The sequence below is a fragment of the Pelophylax lessonae genome, assembly GCF_965119305.1.
Source record: "Pelophylax lessonae genome assembly, chromosome: 4".
Taxonomy (NCBI): domain Eukaryota; kingdom Metazoa; phylum Chordata; class Amphibia; order Anura; family Ranidae; genus Pelophylax; species Pelophylax lessonae.
This window is the reverse complement of record NC_138771.1, coordinates 561,716,563-561,736,321: the sequence shown is the minus strand read 5'-3', so window position 1 is coordinate 561,736,321 and position 19,759 is coordinate 561,716,563.

Sequence of the window (19,759 nt, the reverse complement as noted above, 5' to 3'; positions counted from 1 at the left end):
GTACTAATATGCCGCACTGATGAGCACTGATAGGCGGCATTGATAGGCGGCACTGAGAGGCGGCACTGATGAGCACTGATAGGCGGCACTGCTGGGCACTGAGAGGTGGCACTGCTGGGCACTGAGAGGTGGCACTGCTGGGCACTGACGGGCACTGGCGGATGGCACTGGACACTGACGGGTGGCACTGATGAGCGGCACTGATGGGCAGCACCATCAGTGCCCACACTCAGTGCCCATAGTGCTGCCAGTCAGTGCTCATCAGTGCTTAGATGAGCAGGCACTGATGGGCACTGACTAGCAGCACTATGGGCACTGATTGTGGGCATTGATGGGGGGCACTGATGGCGGGCACTGTGGGCACTGATGGGGGGGCACTGTGTGTGTGTTTTTACCTCTAGTAATCAGGGCACTGGTGATCAGTGCCCTGATTACATTCTCCTGTGTCCCCGGCGCTGTGAGGCTCCCCCTCCTTCCTCACACTGCAGGCTCCGTGTGAGGAAGGAGCGCCGGCGATGAGAGATGATCTCATATGTTTACATATGAGATCATCGCTCATTGGACGGCCCGATCACGTGGTGAATGGCTGCTGTGATTGGCCATTCACCACGATCTGTGATCGGCCGTGTCCAAGGGACACGGCCGACACAGATTTCCCCCGCAGCGCGCTCGCGGGAGCGCGCTCGCGGGGGGCGTGTCACTGGGAGGCCGTTTAAAAACGGCCTCACGAAAATTCGAGTCCGCGCTGCAGCCGTATATAGGCTGTAGCGCGGATGGGGGAAGGTTAAACTACAAGTCAGCTCTCTGCCTTCAGGTAATCTTTTGCTGTATTGGCCATTATTTTTGGCCATTATTTTTGCACAGTGTTGAGCAGTGCTTTTGTTGGACAAGTTGGCTCCTTTAAAACTTGGTCACTTTTTAGGTATGTTTTCCATATACAGTGTTTGACCAGTATTTTTTTGGTGTGTGTGTTACTTGTAAATGTAAAACATACCTAAAAACTAACATAGTTTTAAAGGAGCCAAGTCCAACAAAAAGCAAGCATCACTCAGCACTGTGCAAATTATAATGGCCAATACTGAGGAAAGATTACCTGAAGGCAGCCAACAGCCATCTTGTAGTTTAAAGAAGTCCAACAATACAACCCAAGAGAGTGCAACAGGTACAGGTTGGGGGCCTGTACCTATAATATAGCATTGCAATGGAGGAAGGTTAGCATATCGACATGCTCTGCAGTTAGGCTTGCTCTTTTTTTAGTCACAATGTTGCCAGCAACTGAGAAAAGCCTTTCAGATGGGGTTGATGTTGCAGGCACACACAAGTAACTCTTTGCCAGCATGGCCAAGATGGGAAACCTCCCTTCATTTTCCTTCCACCATTTCAGTGGATTGTCTTCCTTTGGAATGGCCTGCTCACTAAAGTACATGTGCATCTCATTCCTCACAACTTCACTGTGAATTTCTGGATCTTGGATGTGAGTGTCATCCTCACCATTACTGTGGTGTTCATCTGAATCTGAACCGAGCAAAGAGTCCAACATAGACACTTGCCTCTTTTCTGAAAGTTTCATGTCTGGACTCATTGCACTGGCTGACTGAACCTGTTCCTCACATTGACGTTGATGTGTTTGCTCTTCCTCATATCTTCTTTTCTCTTCAAGAGCAAGAGCTTGGACCTTGAGGTGAACTTTTAAACTATCCTCTGCTGCCAGGAATTTTAGCTTGCGGAATCTGGGGTCCAGGGCTGCTGCAATAAGACATATATTTTCTCCTCCGTCATCTCTGAATTTAGTTTCCCTCTCCCATCTTGTGGTCATCTCCTGTGCAGCAACCAGGGCCGCTGATAGGGCAGTACAGCCAGCCCTTCTGTACCGGGCCCGGCCCTAATCAGCTCAGCAGGGGGGCCCGGGCAACTTTATCCCTAAACTATGGGCAAAGCTTTTTGCGCAGGTGAAAGCATTTGACAATGTTCCTAGGCTTCCTGTAACATGATATATATTTTACCTGGGCCCCATCAGTGCAGCAGAGGGGCCCAGGAGGCGATTAGCAGAGAGGGACTCTTTTTTAAATTTTGGGGCGTAAGCATCTAAAGCCGGCGCCGCATTTTTGTAAAGTTCCTGCTGGCCGCGGCTGATGACAGCCTATCTCTGGCGGAGTGATCCCTTCCTCCCTCAGTACTAAGGAGAGCAGAAGACTGGACTGTAGCTGGGCGGCGGGAGGTGATTAAATAGAGAAGTGGCCGAGGGCGCAGGCAACACAGGGATCCCGATCCACAGCAGGCAGACTCACAATTTTAAAAAAAGGTACAGAGACACATCCATGCTGTATACAGACAGACATACGGCAGCTTCTCTACTGTGTGATCGTCATCACAATAACGATGGTGATCACATACTAAGCACAGTGAGATGCTGTTAGGTCTTGTTTACTTTTGTGTTGGGGGGCAGTAAAAAAAAGTGCAGCTGAGCCACAGTTTTACCATCCTCCAACCACTCCCCCCCCCCCCCCACCCTTATGCTGCAAAGGCACTGCTACCATAGTGCGGCAGTAGTGGTGGAGTGTTGTGTAAAACACCCTACAGCTGTACAAGGGAAGCAGTGTCTTTGCAGCATAAAGGGGAATGATTGGGGGATGGTAAAACTGTCATGATGTCACTGTCCACAGAATGGCTGGGGAATAAGCCAGTGGAGTGTGATCTGTACTCCATTAGCTTTATTGGAGGACTGGTGGGACATCATGGATCTTTAGACTTCTGATGCCTCATAAAAGAGAACCCGTCAACAAAAAATGCATCACACAGGGGACTTTTTGTCCCCTATGTGATGAAAAAGAAAGTTCAGAAAAAATAAAATGTAAAAAAAAAAATGAAAAAAAAAAAAAATAGTTATACACAAGTCCCTAAAATTCCCTAACAAAACTTCTTGAGCCCCCCCACTTACGAACATAAATGAATGCGTCAAGGGTGCCTATGCACAAAATTGTCCATTGCACTAGACATGTTACTTAACACTGCGCATGCCGGAGTGAGAGAAATAATTCTCAACAGAACAGAAGTGCTTTATTGGTATCGGGATAGCATTAATTATACATACTGACATGGTACATGCTTGGTGTATTATACAGTATTCAGAACAACAAAGAAACTGTATATACACAAGAGAAACTTACATGTATACTCAAGGTATTTTAAGACTTGACATGTTGGGTATCCATTTACTCAGGGAAAACCTGATCTATTACATTTTACCAAAATAATTGGGTAATAAATTGCTTTTACACTATATATATATATATATATGCCATTTAATTAACTTTATTGTATTTTTTTAAAATAAACTTGTGTTTCATAAATTTTGCGCTAATATTGAGTGACAAAAAAAAAAAATTAGAACTACTGTACCACCATTTAATTCTCAAGGGTGTCTGCTTTCAGAAAATATGAGTTTTCAAGTTTTTACATAATCTCCAGACCTAAAATGATTTTTTAAACATGTTCAATAAATGCAAAAATTATTCTGGCAGCAAATGGGCATAATGCGTGTACTGTAAGGCTTATGGAATATCTGTTAGGCCCTTCCACAGGAGGAGGACACCACTAGGAGTCAGCCTGCTCAGCAGGAAATTTGTCTGCTGATCCCCACTGAGAAGAGTGGATGGTTGGTCCATGTCCACTCGGCTTATGTAGAGCGGACACAGCCCGCTTTCCTCTATGGAGCAGTGGGTGTAAATGGACCGCCTATCTGTTTCCATCTGACTGCCAATCCGATCTGTCAGATGGATGGGGGAAAGGATCCCCATCTGTCTGTTTTTAGAAGATCAGACTGGATTGGATGACGGCCAGTGTAAATGGACACATATTCATTTATACCCACCGCTCCATAGGGGACATTGGAGGGTCCAATTGGGTCCGCCTGAAAAACTGACAGGCAGCTGCAGTATTTTCAATAGGAGGGATGAGCTCAGGTGTGTTTGGATCCTAATCTGAACATGCCAGAGCTATTCTGCCAGGAAGCTGTCATAGCCACTGATTGAGGCACTTCCCGCCCCACAGTCGTACGTATACACAAATCATTTATACATGTGGCTGTGGAGCAGGAAATACCTTGACACTTATGATTGGCAGGGCGATGAGCAGGGGGGGGGGGGCCCTGTCAGGTAGGCTGTAGGGGGCCCCATGATTTCTAACAGCGGCCCTGGCAGCAACATTTTGGAAAGCCTTGACTGCCGCTATCTCCCAAATTGTGCTCTGTATGGATTTCTGGAGGCCTTTTACCAAAGGAGGTAGAGCGGAACCAGTCACATAGGACTCTCCACTCAAGAAAACAGTAGCACACTCAAAAGGCTTCAAGACTTGTTCCACTTCCTCAAGTAAGCTCCACTGATCATGTTTTAAATCCAGGAAGCGCTTCCCTCATGGTGTGACATCAGGATCGGAAAGTGTGGCAGTCACAGGCCACCTCTGTTCAAGCAGGCGACTGATCATGTGTAAAGTACTGTTCCATCTTACAGATACATCATTTATTAGTGCATGATCAGGGGTACCCATTTGTTGTTGCTTTGCTTTAAGCTTTGTAGTGGCCAGCTCACTTTTTTTAAAATGTTCCACAAGGCACTTCGCAGCCCTCAGTGTCTTGCTGATCTGGGGATCCCTCAGGGCATGGTTGACAACTAGCTGCAATGTATGACCAGCACACCTGAGAGAAGAGATGCCAGGATGCTTTTCTTCCAAAATACGCAGAGCAGCGACAACATTTGAAGCATTATCATGAACAACTGCAATTACATTGGCCATGGATATCTCAAACATTCTCAGCTGCTTTTTCCACCCAATTAGCAATGTTTTCAGCTGTGTGGCGATCTTCAAGTGGCATAGTGGTCAGATTGTAGGATGTAAGCTTCCAGTCTTCATTAATGAAGTGGCATGTGACACCCAAGTATGCCTATCCCTGTGGCAATACTGGTCCATGCGTCTGTGGTGAGAGCCATTTTGGATTTGACATCTTTGATTGACGCTTTCAATCTTTCAAAATTCTGCTCATATTTCCTCTCCATCAGCTTCGTGAAATGGGACCTGGAGGGAAGTGTGTATCCTGGGTAAAATGTGCTGATCATCTCACGAAATCCTTGACCGTCTACAATAGAAAGAGGTCTCATATCTTTTACAATCATGTTGAGTATGCTATTGGTAAGTGTAATGGCCACTTGGGGTGTGCAAGCAGTGACATCCTTTTTATGAAAGAAAAAATCTTGTACACAGCTTTGCCTCTTCCTGAGGAAAAACAACAATAATAATAATTAATAATAATAATAATAATTAATAACATTACCAATTTACACATCTATGAATGCTCAGCCTCAACGCTAACAATATTAATTGTATTTTTTCTAGTAGAATTTTGAGATATCCATGGCCAATGTTGTAATTAATAATGCTGCAGACAGAGTGCAGTGACAGTCAAAATAGCTCTCAGGTGTGCTGGTGGTCAGATCATTGCACTCACTGCACTCACTTGTTGTCAATCATGACCTGAGGGATCCACAAGACAGACACTGAGGGCTGCAAATGCAAAATGCCTTAGTCCACTCCATTTAACCGCTTCCATACAGAGCAGTTAGACACCCTTCCTGCCCAGACCAATTTTCAGCTTTCAGCACTCTCACACTTTGAATGACAATTGCTCAGTCATGCTACACTATAACCAAACAAAATTTTTATCATTTTTTTCACACAAATAGAGCTTTCTTTTGGTGGTATTTGATCACAACTGGGGTTTTTTTTTTTTTCGTGATATATGCAAAAAAAGAGCAAAAATTTTGAAAAAAAAACACTTTTTTTTAGTTTCAATTATGAAATTTTGCAAAAAATAAATTTTTCTTCATACATTTGGGCCAAAATGTATACTGCTACATGTCTCTGGTAAAATTAACCCAAATTAGTGTATATTATTTAGTCTGTGTGAAAGTTATTGAGTCTAGAAGCTATGGTACCAATTACTGAAAATTGATCACACCAGATGTACTGACTGCCTATCTCCTTTCTTGAGGCCCTGAAATGTCAGGACAGTACAAATACCAACCAAATGACCCCTTTTTGTAAAGTAGACAGTCCAAGGTATTTAGTAAGAGGCATGGTGAGTTTTTTGAAGTTGTAATTTTTTCCCACAATTCTTGAGAAAATGAAGAAAAAATTTTTTTTTTCTTTTTTTTCCCACAAAGTTGTCAATTTATAAGCTATTTCTAACACATAGCATGTACACAGCAAAAATTACACCCAAAAATACATTCTGCTACTCCTTCCGAGTATGGCGATACCACATGTGTGAGACTTTTACACAGCCTGGCCACAAAAAGAGACTCCACGTCCAAGAAGCACATTCAGGCGTTCTAGGAGCATAAATACACATAAAACTTTCTTACTACCTATCACACTTTTCAAGGCCCTAGAGCACCAATACAATGGAAAAGTCCACAAAATGACCCCATTTTGGAAAGCAAACACTCCAACGTATATTCTATGAGGCATTATGGGTCGTTTGAACATATAATTTTTTTCCACAGGTTTTTGGAAAATGTGGGAAAAAAATGAAAACTTTTTTTTTTTACACAAAGTTGTCAATTTATAGGATATTCCTAACACATAGCATGTACACAGCAAAAATGACACCCCAAAATACATTCTGCCACTCCTCCTGAGTATGGCAATACCACATGTGTGAGACTTTTTCACAGCCTAGCCATATAGAGGGGCCGAACATCCAAGGAGCATCATCATGCATCCTAGCCACTTGCCTAGGCCTATTTTTGACATTTGGTGTTTACAAGCTAAAATCAGTTGTTTTGCTAGAAAACTGCTTAGAACCCCCAAACATTATATATTTTTTTTTAGCAGAGACCCTAGAGAATAAAATGGAGATTATTGCACTATTTTTTATCACACCGTATTTGCGTAGCGGTCTTCCAAACGCAATTTTTTTGGAAAAAATTCACTTTTTTTAATTAAAAAATAAGAAACCAGTAAAGTTAGCCCAATTTTTTTCCATAATGTGAAAGATAATGTTACGCCGAGTAAATAGATACCCAACATGTCATGTTTCAAAATTGCGCACGCTCACGGAATGGTGACAAACTTTGGTACTTAAAAATCCCCATAGGCGACAATTTAAAAATTTCTACAGGTTGCCATCTTTGAGTTACAGAGGAGGTCTAGGGCTCAAATTATTCCCCTTGCTCTAACGATCGCGGCGATACCTCACATGTGTGGTTTGAACACCGTTTACATATGTGGGCGGGGTTTCTGTATGCATTCGCTTCTGCGCGCGAGCTAACGGGGACAGGGCGCTTTAATTTTTTTTTTTTTTTTTTTTACTATTTATTTTATTTATTATTTTTTATTTTTACACCGTTTAAAAAAAAAAAAAAAAATGATCATTTTTATTTCTATTAAAAGAAATGTAAATATTCCTCGTAATAGAAATAGGCACGACAGGACCTCTTTTTTGTGAGATCTGGGGTCAAAAAGTCCTCAGATCTCACAAGTACACTAAAAGATAGAAAAAAAAAAAAAAATAATAATTATAATATAAAATGAAAAAAAAAAAAAAAAAAGGACCTTTAAACCGGTTGCTAGGCAACAACATTTTCCGTAGCTCCGGTCCTCCAAGACCATAGAGTCAAGTGAGGGCAAGCTTGCCCTCACTCGACATCCTGTCTGTGAGGATTCGGGACCGGATCGTTTTCCCTGCTGCCGGCGGGTCCGGTAAGCGGGGAAAAGGACCGGAACGCGTCGGGAGGGGGGGGGGCGCCTCTTCCGCCATCCCGGAAGGGTGATCCCACGGCGAATCCGCTGCTGGGACCACCCTTATCGGAAAGCCAACCGTCCACCGTTTAAAAAAATACCAGGGTTATGGCAGCTATCTGCTACCATAACACCGGTATTTAGGTTTAAACGGACGACGTATATAAACCTTTTTGGACTTGGACATGGTGGCTGTATGAAGGGTGACAGGTACTCGGGTACTTTGTTGGGCAGGTGACAGGTACTCTGGTACTGATGAGCAGGTGGCAGGTACTCGGGTACTCCGATAGGCAGGTGACAGGTACTCGGGTACTCTGATGGGCAGGTGACAGGCAGGTGATAGGTACTGATGAGTAGTACTCACTGACTGATAGGTGATAGGTGATACTGTACTGATGGGTACTGATGATCAGTACTGATACGTGATAGGTACTGATGAGTACTGATGAGTAGTGATGGGTACTGATGAGCAGGCGGCAAGTACTTGGGTACTTCAGGCGTCAGGTACTCTGATGAGCAGGTGGAAGGTATTCGGGTACTCTGATGGGTAGGTGACAGGTACTCAGGTACTCTGATGACGGGTACTCCGTTGACAGGTACTCAAAGTACCCGAGTACCTGTCATCAGAGTACCCGAGTACCCGTCATCAGAGTACCCGAGTACCCGTCATCAGAGTACCCGAGTACCTGTCATCAGAGTACCCGAGTACCTGTCAGAGTACCCGAGTACCCGTCATCAGAGTACTCGAGTACCTGTCATCAGAGTACCCGAGTACCTGTCATCAGAGTACCCGAGTACCCGTCATCAGAGTACCCGAGTACCTGTCATCAGAGTACCCGAGTACCTGTCATCAGAGTACCCGAGTACCTGTCATCAGAGTACCCGAGTACCTGTCATCAGAGTACCCGAGTACCCGTCATCAGAGTACCCGAGTACCCGTCAGAGTACCCGAGTACCTGTCATCAGAGTATCCGTCATCAGAGTACCCGAATACCTGTCACCAGCCCATCAGAGTACCCGAGTACCTGTCATCTGAGTACCTGATGACAGGTACTCGGGTACTTTGATGGGCTAGTGACAGGTGCTCTTTATTGGGGGGGGGGGGCAATCAGTGTGTTTGGGGTGCACTGTACTTGGTAACTAGCTGTTACCACAATCTCCTCCTCACACAGGATCAGTGTGTGAGGAGGAGAACACGGTGACAGCTAGTTACCGTGTTCTCTGTTGACATTTGTGACCGGCTGTGATTGGACACAGCCGGTCACGTGGTAAAGAGCCAATTTCATTGGCTCTTTACCTAGATCGGGGATCGACTCTGTCCGAGGGACGAGCCTCGTCCCCGATCGCTGCTCTGCGCGCCCCCGGGGGCGCGCATTGCAGAGAGAACGAGCGGCTCGTGCTGGAGCCGCTCATGTGATCGGCTGTGATTGACACAGCCGATCACGTGGTAAACAGCCAATTTCTATTGGCTGTTTACCTTGATCAGTGATGGGCTATGTCCGAGGGACGAGCCTCATCCCTGATCGCGCCGCTGCGCGCCGCCGGGGGCGCGCAGTAGCAGCTAGAACGGGCCGACGTCATATGACGGCGGCCCGGATCTAGACAACCACTTTGCCGACGTCATTTTACATGACTCGGTAAGGAAGTGGTTAAGAAAAGTGAGCTGGCCCGGCCTAAGCAATCATCAGCTAGCAATGCAATGCATTAATTAATATTGTTGAAATTAGTAGTACTAGTACTTACAAAGATGGCTCGTCCTTTGTGGTCAGTGCGCCAGGATGTTTTCTTCTGAGGTGCTCATGCATAGCAGTTGTGCTGCTGTGGTATGCCATTTCACTTTTGCAAAGGGAACAGAGGACCATTTTATTTGGCCTCTGCTGAAAGTATTCCCATACCCTTGATGACCGTGATCGGGCTCTCGCTGTCTTTTGTACTGGTGGTGTGCTGCTGGAACTGCTGCTGGAAGCCTTTTGTACTCTGCTGCTGGACGTGGAACCGCTGCTGCTGCTGGCTTTTTCTCCCCCAGGATCAGATGTCGCCATTACCGCTGCTGTTCCGCTATTTTAATGCAACTCGCGCGAGATGCGTGTGACGTCACGTGCTGACGCGTCGACGCTTTTTCCGCACGTCGACGATTTTTTGTAGTCGACGCGTCGTGGCAGCCCTAATAAATGGATTTTTGTAAAATCTTACCGTAAAATCCTTTTCTCTTAGCTCATCGACAGACGTAGTCCTCGGTGATACACCACCTTCGGGTTATGTTACCTCCGCAGGAGCAGGACTAGACAGGAAATTAAAAAGCTCTGGCCACACCCTAGGGGCAGTCCCAGAGGGTATATCCTCTCTCTCTCTGCCTCAGCAAATCAGTTATGTGAAAAAGCAGTGCTTAGAGAATTTAACCCAACCCAACTCCAAAACAGAGGGGCGGGGACTACGTCTGTCGATGAGCTAAGAGAAAAGGATTTTACGGTAAGATTTTACAAAAATCCATTTTTCTCTAGCGCTCATCAACAGACGTAGTCCTCGGTGATACACCACCTTCGGGACGTCCCAGAGCAGTATCACAACTGAGGGGTGGGAAAATGGAAATCAAATCCCAATCTAGAAGGCCCAACCGGTGCCAACTAGAAGTTTACAATGCTCATCCTTAATGATGAGACTCAACCAAAAAAAGAGAAAACAAATTTTTTTTTTTTTTTTTTTCAAACAGAAAAAAAACCCTCGAGGTAGACCACCGGTCTCCTCAAATTGCGGCCTGCAAAACCTTGCGGCCAAATGAGGCATCCGCCGATGCCGTCACATCAATTTTATAGAATTTTGTAAAGGTATGTACCGACGACCAGGTGGCCGCCTTACATACCTGGACCACTGACGCCTGATGGCGAAAGGCCCAGGAAGTACTGAGCGCTCGAGTGGAGTGCGCCCTAACAGGGAACGGAGGACTCTGACCCTTAATAGAATAAGCCTGTACCACCGTTTGTCTAATCCATTTGACAATGGTCGCGGCAGATGCAGGCAAACCCTTTCTGGGGCCATCCGTGATCACAAAAAGTGAATCCGTCTTACGGAATGATTCCGTAGCTTTCAGGTATACCCTGATTGCCCGAACCACATCTAAGGAATGCAACGCATGTTCCCGATGATGCTTGGGCTGAGGACACAAGGAAGGTAGTACAATATCTTCATTCAGATGAAAATCTGAAACCACCTTGGGAAGAAAAGATGGCTTAGGATGAAGTACTACCTTATCCCTATGAATCACTAGGTATGGTGACTGGCATGATAATGCAGCCAGTTCTGACACCCTGCGAGCAGAAGTAATAGCCACCAAGAAGGCCACCTTCTGGGATAGAGTAAGCAAGGGAATCTCCCTGATGTTTTCAAAGGGAGGTTTCTGTAGAACCGACAAAACCAAATTAAGATCCCAGGGCGGTAAGGGCGCGCGGACTGGAGGAGCCAGGTGCCGCACCCCCTGGATGAAATTCCGCACCAAGGATCTGGTAGCTAAAGGCTTCTGAAAGAAGATTGCTAATGCTGAAACTTGACCCTTGATGGTGCTCAAGGCTAGCTTCTGCTCAACCCCTTGTTGCAAAAAGGCCAATATTCGAGTCACCGAATAGGTACGTGGAGGAAATCCTAAAGATTCGCACCACGCAATATAAGTCTTCCATGTGTGATAATAGACTTTGCTGGAAGTCGCTTTCCTTGCTTTAATAAGGGTAGGAATGACTGAAGTAGACAAACCTCTGTCCTTCAGTACTTGGGTCTCAATGGCCAGGCCATTAAAACCAGCGACTGTAAAGCACGAAGGTAAATTGGTCCTTGAGACCACAGACACTCCCTGAGACGAAGTTCCCACGGAACGTCTGCGACTAACATGTCCAAGTCGGCCAGGCCGGCTTGAGGAGGCCAGCCTAGAATTTCTAGGACCACTGGCGCTGATTGGATCTGAACCAGGCGTCCCTAGAGCTATCTGGCCCCGACCATCCGAGAAAGTCTGGTCGTTTTCTGTTCCCACACATTTATCAGATACCTGATAGTTATCAGGAAAGGTGATCTTTTCTGGTTGAACCTCAGGGACCGAAGTCACCCGACTAGAGGCTACTTGGCCTATCTGGTCAACCAGATCCGATTCCTGTGAGGTATCGGGACTAATCTTAGGAAAAGGTAAAGGAAAGGATCTTTTCAGGGAACGGTAACTACCGCTTCCTGTGGTACTTAAATGTTGGAAGGGAAGAATCGCACCGGTAGTAGTGGTTGATGCTCGATCTAATGTCCTGAATACCGGTGAAAACGTCCCCCCACCCTGAAACCGGGTGGGGGCGCACCTTCAGGCTGTGTACTCCTTTGCTTCGGGTTTGGCTGGGTTGGTCCCCTTCTTGGACCCTCCTGGAGGAGTCTTGCCTTTCCCGCTAGTACCAGCCGGGCGCCCTTTATGGGCGGTAAAGAAAGGTCCTCGCTTGTTGCGAGGTCCCTTAGCTTTTGCAGCCTGTGGCAAAAAAGTGCTCTTGCCCCCAGTGGCATCCTTAATGATTTCATCTAGGTTGGCTCCAAATAGACGATTCCCCTGAAAGGGGAGATTGGTCAAGGTCTTTTTGGAACCTAGGTCAGCTGACCAGCATTTTAACCACAGCACACGTCTGAGGATCACTGCTAACTTAGATGCATGCCCTAATAGGGGAGTAGTGTCCAAGCCTGAGTCACAGATAAACCGTAGCCCTTGTATGATCTGTTCCATCAAATCAGATGTCTCCTGGGAAATATCTTTTCCCCTAAGATCTTGGCGTACCATTTTCGCCCATTCCGTAAGTGTCTGGGAAACTAGACCAATAACGATTACTGGTCTAAATGCTGACCCTATCAGAGAAAAGATAGTGCAGGACTCTGCTTCTATCTTTCGATCCACCGGATCCTTAAAGGACGAAGTGTCCTCCACTGGAATAACCGTGGCTTTATTCAGCCTGGAAATAGGCGGATCCACGACTGGTGGTACCGTCCATTTCTTAATGATGGATTCCTCAAACGGATAGCGTCTAGCAATACGCTTGGAAATAGTAAAGGTACGTTTAGAATGCTCCCATTCTCCTTTAATCTGATTACCAAAACATTTAGGTACAGGAAAAGCCTTCGCCGTCTTGATGGGCTTATTAGTCCCAAAAGGCCTCTCTGTTTCAGTTGCCTCTGCCGGTAAAGCCTCAAGTTTTAAGGTTTCTTGCACTGCCACAACTAGTGCGTCCACCAATGCTTCTTCCTGAATTATAGCAAGAGAAGAAGCGTCCTCCTCACTGTCTGAGGGGGCTTTACCTGGGATAACAGCCCTTGCAGAGGAACCTGCAACTGCCGTGACCATCTCTGAATCTGAGTCAGAGGTGTCAGATGGTATAGGGGTAGGCGGGGGTCGTTTCCTTGACCCCCGTCCCTGACAGGCCGCCTCCACCCGAGCCACCATAGACTCCAAAATTGCTGTAAATGACTCTATACTCTGTGCACCGGCGGGTCCCGAGGCCCCCTCGAGGGAAACAGGTGGGGGAATATGTGTGGCAGGGTCCATAATAACTCCAGTTACTTCCTGGATAATATAATTCAAAAGTAAAGAAAAAAAACTTTTTTTTTTTTTTTTTTTTTTTCTTTTCTGACCCCCAGCGCCACAAAAAAGCCCCTTAGTGTTACCTGCTTAGGGATCCCTATCGATCGAGAGAGAGAGAGATAGACCCCCAGGCTCACCACTTGATGCTCAGAGTTAAACTGCAACAGCTTACAGCGCTGTCTTGACAAACAGGAAGTCTTTTGGCTGGCTGCCCAGGAAGAAAGGAGGCGGCTCCGCCCCTCTGCACGCCTTCCGGCGCCTCCCCCAAGCTCCACGAGGTGTAGGATCACCTCAAACATGGCCGCCCCCATGCTGGAGACACGAGGCTACGCCAAAATGGCGGCTCGTGCGATCCAGCAAAAAAAAAAAAAATGGCGGCGGCCTAAACTGAATAGCGGTGTGCTGCAGGGCACACAACACTCTCTCTGCATGGGGATATGGCGTGGTTGGCGGTACCGGCCCTGGCGGACCGCGTGGCCGTTCGGGAGGCCTGCTAATAGCTGGAGATCTGATTTGGAAGGCAGTCTACATGTCCGTGGCTTCTGACTGGTAGGTAGCTTATACTTAACCCATAAGATTCCCAGAATGCCACAGATTACATCTTTAAAACATGTATACAATAGATTGTTAGCTCCCAAGCCAAGCCTCCTGGCTTTTGCACACATAAATCACACTCAAAGTAGGAGGATTTGTGACATGTTATAGGATAGAAAGGACTCTTTCTTACCATACAGAGAGGGGCCCGCGTTCACCACAAAACCCGTCAGGGAAAAAAGGGGGAACATACTACTCACCATACCGGAACCAGGCGGGCACCAACTCCTGACAGTACCCCTCTCCACCGGGGCGGGAGGGCTGTCGACCGATACGGACGCCGTGACTCATGGTCTTTGGCGTTTCGGCGAGACGTTTAACTCGCGTGGACAGTCCTTTAATGGGACTTTGTCGCGGCCGACCCAGCGCGGAGCTATGGCCTGCACGCGCTCGTAGGCTGAACTGGGGTGACCACCGGATCTCAACATCCAGCCCGTCGCCCAGTTCAGCTTTCTTGCTTGAAGATCTCACAGGAACACTGGAGAAAAAAGCTGTCTAAAAAAATCCTTTAAGAAAAAATTCTTGCCAGGACCTAAGATCCCAGCAAGGTGTCTAGGTCCTTACTCCTAACTAGACAGAAAATAACTGATTTGCTGAGGCAGAGAGAGAGAGGATATACCCTCTGGGACTGCCCCTAGGGTGTGGCCAGAGCTTTTTAATTTCCTGTCTAGTCCTGCTCCTGCGGAGGTAACATAACCCGAAGGTGGTGTATCACCGAGGACTACGTCTGTCGATGAGCGCTAGAGAAATATATATGTATATATATATATATATATATTAGGGCTGTCAATCGATTAAAATATTTAATCGCGATTAATCGCATGATTGTCATGAGTTAACTCGCGATTAATCGCACATTTGTATCAGTTCTAAATGTACCTTAAATTAATACTTTTCAAGTTTTGAATACATTAATCAACATGGGAGTGACAGATAACCGGCCGGCATATACTTCAAGTGATATACATATATTAATCACAACATGCTTTAATAGCCGTAAATGTTCTTGAAGGGGCTCCTTTTGGGCAATCGGTCGTCGATTTTAATTGGTGACTGTGTATGGGCAGTTGTTCTTATTGAGTTGCTCCGAGGAAATCGTTTAGGGGTGGTTTTATCTAAGTATTGAAAGCAGGGCTGTAAGAACTACCGCTCAAGATTTCCTTGGTTGGGACAGCAGAATATGGCTGTATTGCCGTTATTATATAAACGTCGGTTCAGTACCGCATATAAGTGGAAACAGTGCTCCGATGGCTAAAAGCCATTTCTTCACCCCTGTGTGGTGAATGCTTTATTATGTACCTTTCTGCCGATCTGTAGGTCAGTGCGTCTGCTTCCGCTGTCCGCTCTCGTGCTGTCATCAGTCTCCGCTCTTCCTCGTGGTTCCTGGCGTCCGATGCTTGCTTGGAGCGATGAGGGGGTGTGCCGCCAGGCTAACTTGCGTAGCTTCGTCTGGACGTCGTAGGCCACGGGTCAAACAGCAAACAGGTGATGCGCGCTGCATTAATCGCGCGTTAAAAAAATTATCGCCGTTAAAATGAATCTGAGTTAATGCGTTATTAACGCGCTAATTTTGACAGCACTAATATATATATATATATATATATATATATATATATATATATATATATATATATATATATATATATATATATACCCCCCAATATGGGCATCAAAAGCATAAACCTGAAATATTGCTGACAGTGGATATCAAAACACATAAACATGAAATATTCCTAACAATGGGCATCAAATGCATGAACATGAAATATTACTGACAATGGATAATAAAAGCATAAACATTAAATGACAATGTGGACTGAAACGCTGACAGAATTTTACAGCTGGACATAGCAAACTTACGGACATGTATTATACATGTTTGCCATGTTCAACTGTAAAGTTCTGTCAGCGGATCAGTCCACATTGTCATTTTCAGGGGCGTGAGGGCGGTGCGAGAAAGGAAATGTGCAGTGGACTCACTGCTCCACTTACCTGCCACCTCTAAAACCGATGTCCCCGGGCCTGCTCCTTGTGTGCTGTCTGTGTCTAGCTCCTCTGCTGCCTCGCCTTACCGGTGACTCCACTGATGTCGTCCACACACTCTGGGCCTTCAATAGCATAAAACATGAAATATTTGTGAAAAATTGGCCAAATAAAAACAAACTTGAAATATTCCTGACCATGGGCATCAGTCACGAATATTTCATGTTTATATATTTGAAGGCCCAGAGCATGCGGACAGTGGATTAGAGGAGTCACCTGTAAGGCGAGGCAGCAGTACGCAGCAATGGAACCAGACACAGTGAGCCAGCACACAAGAAGCAGGCCCGTGGACATTGGTTTAAGAGGTGGCACTCACACTAGTGGAGCAGTTCAGCTCAGCTGTAAAATAAATTCTGTCAGCATGTCAGCCCACATTGTCATTTTCAGGGGTGAGGGTGGTATGAGATGCAAATGTGCAGTGGACTCAATGTGAGACCATTGCACATTTGCATCTCATACCACCCTCATACCCCTGAAAATGACAATGTGGGCTGACATGCTGACAGAATTTTACAGCATTGTTCAGCTGTAAAATTATGTCAGCTTGGCAAGTCAAGCACTGTCCCTCCACATTGACAATTGTTGGATGTGCTTGAGGGTGGTATGATGCATTACAAATGGCTGGGCTGGGCATTGACTCACCTCCCAGGCAGAGTGCCACCTCTAAGCTGCTCCTGGTGTCCTGCTGCTGCAGTGCTGATGGCTGCTGGCCTGGCTGGCTCCTCAGTCGGCTCCTCAGTCACTCCTCCTGCGTGCTCCACTGCTCCTCAGACAGTCTGCAAGAATCCTCCACTCCTCCTCCTCCTCTGCAGTGCTTGGCCTTGGCTTGCTCTTGGTCACTCACTGCTGCTGGGCTGGTCTTAGGCCTTAAGGCCTATGCTTGCTGGCTGCCAGTCCACTCCACTCAGACTCCAGTCCAGAGAGACGCCTGGCCCAGTGTGTCTTGCCTTTGGCCGTCTCGCGGCCTCACCGTCTGGTCAGTGGTCCACTCTGGTCCCAAGTCCCGACCATCCCGGACAGTGACTCCTGGTCCCCGACAGGACAGACACTCTCACATGGTGGACACACACACTGGACAACAGCCCGCGCCCGCCGCCAGTCGCGCCACTCCCGCGCGCGCTTTCGGCCAGGCTGGGGCGGGCTGGTGCGCATCTCTCCCTGACGTAATGCCGCTCCGCACCGCCCCCTCCGCTCGGTCGTCGGGGTGCCGGTCCGCCCAGCCCACTCGCTGTCCTGCTGTGTGTTAGAGGCGCTGAGCGGCGGCGGGACAATTTTGTGACAGTCACAGACAGTGTCAGTGTGCAGGGCAGCCATCAGAAATTTTGGGGCCCCTTACACAGCTTTAGGCCAAGGCCCCCCCTGGGCTGACCACCAACATTCCCTAGGCCCGCCCACTGGCTGTCCCACTGAGTCCTTCAGTGCACCCACCTTCAGAGAGAGGAGGACATTGTGGGGAGGACACACTGCTTTATAAAAGCTCTGTCGCCTCAGGAGCTTCCATCTTTTCACAGGCAGTCTCTGTCCCTCATATCTCCTCATAGCCTCTATCCCCTCAGCCTCCTCTCCCCTGACAGAACTTTTCCCTGCCATGTCTGAGTAGGGTTGCCTCTCTCCCATTAGATATACTACAGGAGACGGTCAGAGACAGCAGGCATACTACAGGAGACGGTCAGAGAGAGCGGGCCAACTACAGGAGACAGTCAGAGAGAGTGGGCCAACTACAGGAGACAGTCAGAGAGAGCGGGCCAACTACAGGAGACGGTCAGAGAGAGCGGGCATACTACAGGAGAAAGTCAGACAGGGGGCATACTACAGGAGATGGTCAGAGACTGTGGGCATACTACAAAGATGGTCAGAGACTGCGGGCATACTACAGAAGACGATCAGAGACTGCAGACATACTACAGAAGACTGTCAGAGACTGCGGGCATACTACATGAGATGGTCAGAGACTATGGACATACTACATGAGACAGTCAGAGACTGCGGGCATACTACATGAGACAGTCAGAGACTACAGACATACTACAGGAGACAGTCAGAGACTGCGGGCATACTACAGGAGAAGGTCAGAGACTGCAGACATACTACAGAAGATGGTCAGAGACTGCGGGCATACTACATGAGATGGTCAGACTGCGGGCATACTACAGAAGACAGCCAGAGACTGCGAGCATACTACATGAGATGGTCAGAGACTGCGGGCATACTACAGGAGATGGTCAGTGACTGCAGACATACGACAGGAGTCGGTCAGAGACAGCGGGCATACTACAGGAGACGGTCAGAGACTGCAGACGTAGTACAGGAGACGGTCAGAGACTGCAGACATGATACAGGAGATGATCAGTGACTGCAGACATGATACAGGAGAGACTGCAGACATGATACAGGAGATGGTCAGAGACTGCAGACATACTACAGGAGATGGTCAGAGACTGCAGACATAGTACAGGAGATGGTCAGAGACTGCAGACATGATACAGGAGATGATCAGTGACTGCAGACATGATACAGGAGACGGTCAGAGACTGCAGACATGATACAGGAGATGGTCAGAGACTGCAGACATACTACAGGAGACGGTCAGAGACTGCATACATACTACAGAAGACGGTCAGAGACAGCGGGCATACTACAGGAGACGGTCAGAGACTGCAGAGGTACTACAGGAGACGGTCAGAGACTGCAGACGTAGTACAGGAGATGGTCAGAGACTGCGGGCATACTACAGAAGATGGTCAGAGCCTGCGGGCATACTATAGAAGACGGTTTAGAGACAGCGGGCATACTACAGGAGACGGTTTAGAGACTGCAGATATTGTACAGGAGACGGTTTAGAGACAGTGGGCATACTACAGGAGACGGTTTAGAGACTGCAGATATTGTACAGGAGATGGTCAGAGATGGCAGACATGGTGCAAGAGATTAGCAGAGACATAGGACACGAGATTTTCAGACTGGTTTAGCAGACTTGCCCTGTTTGCTCACTGTGTCCATCTTCTCAGTGTGGTGTGTCCTCTGTGCCAGTGCTGAGCTGGTGCTGTGTCTTTCCACCGTGCCACTGCCAGGCTGGTCACATCACAGAAGCAGGGAGGACCTGAGTGAGTTGTCACCTCTGCACATAGATCTGGGCCTGTACAGATCATTGGGGTGCAGTGTTTGCAGACCCTCCACATTGGACATACAGAGCATAGAGAGGGACAACCCCTCCATCTTCTTCTCTTCTTCCTGGCCGCAATACTGCCTGGACCTGCTGCTCCATCCTCTGCCAGTCTGCCTGCAGCTGCTCTCTGTCCCGCTCTGACCTCCGGTGCAGTCTCCTCGGGATGTCATCCTGTCGGGCTGGTGGGAGAAGACTGCACCGGAGGTCAGAGCGGGACAGAGAGCAGCTGCAGGCAGACTGGCAGAGGATGGAGCAGCATATCCAGGCAGTATTGCGGCCAAGAAGATCTACAGGCTACAGCGGGACTGGAGCTCCGGTTCTTCCTCTCATGCTGTGTTCGGCCACGCCCCCTTCAGTCCTCAACTATTTGTAAAAGGCGCCGAGCAGAGCAGTGCCATGACATCACTGGCTCCGTGCTTGGCCCGCTCCTACTCGGACACACAGTCGGCAATAGCAACCCTGTGCACGGGCCCCCTACAGCTGTATCGGCTGTACCCCCTGATGGCGGCCCTGTCAGTGTGTACAGTATAGTGTGCTCGTATTAATTGGGGGGGCACAGACTAATTTTGGAGGGG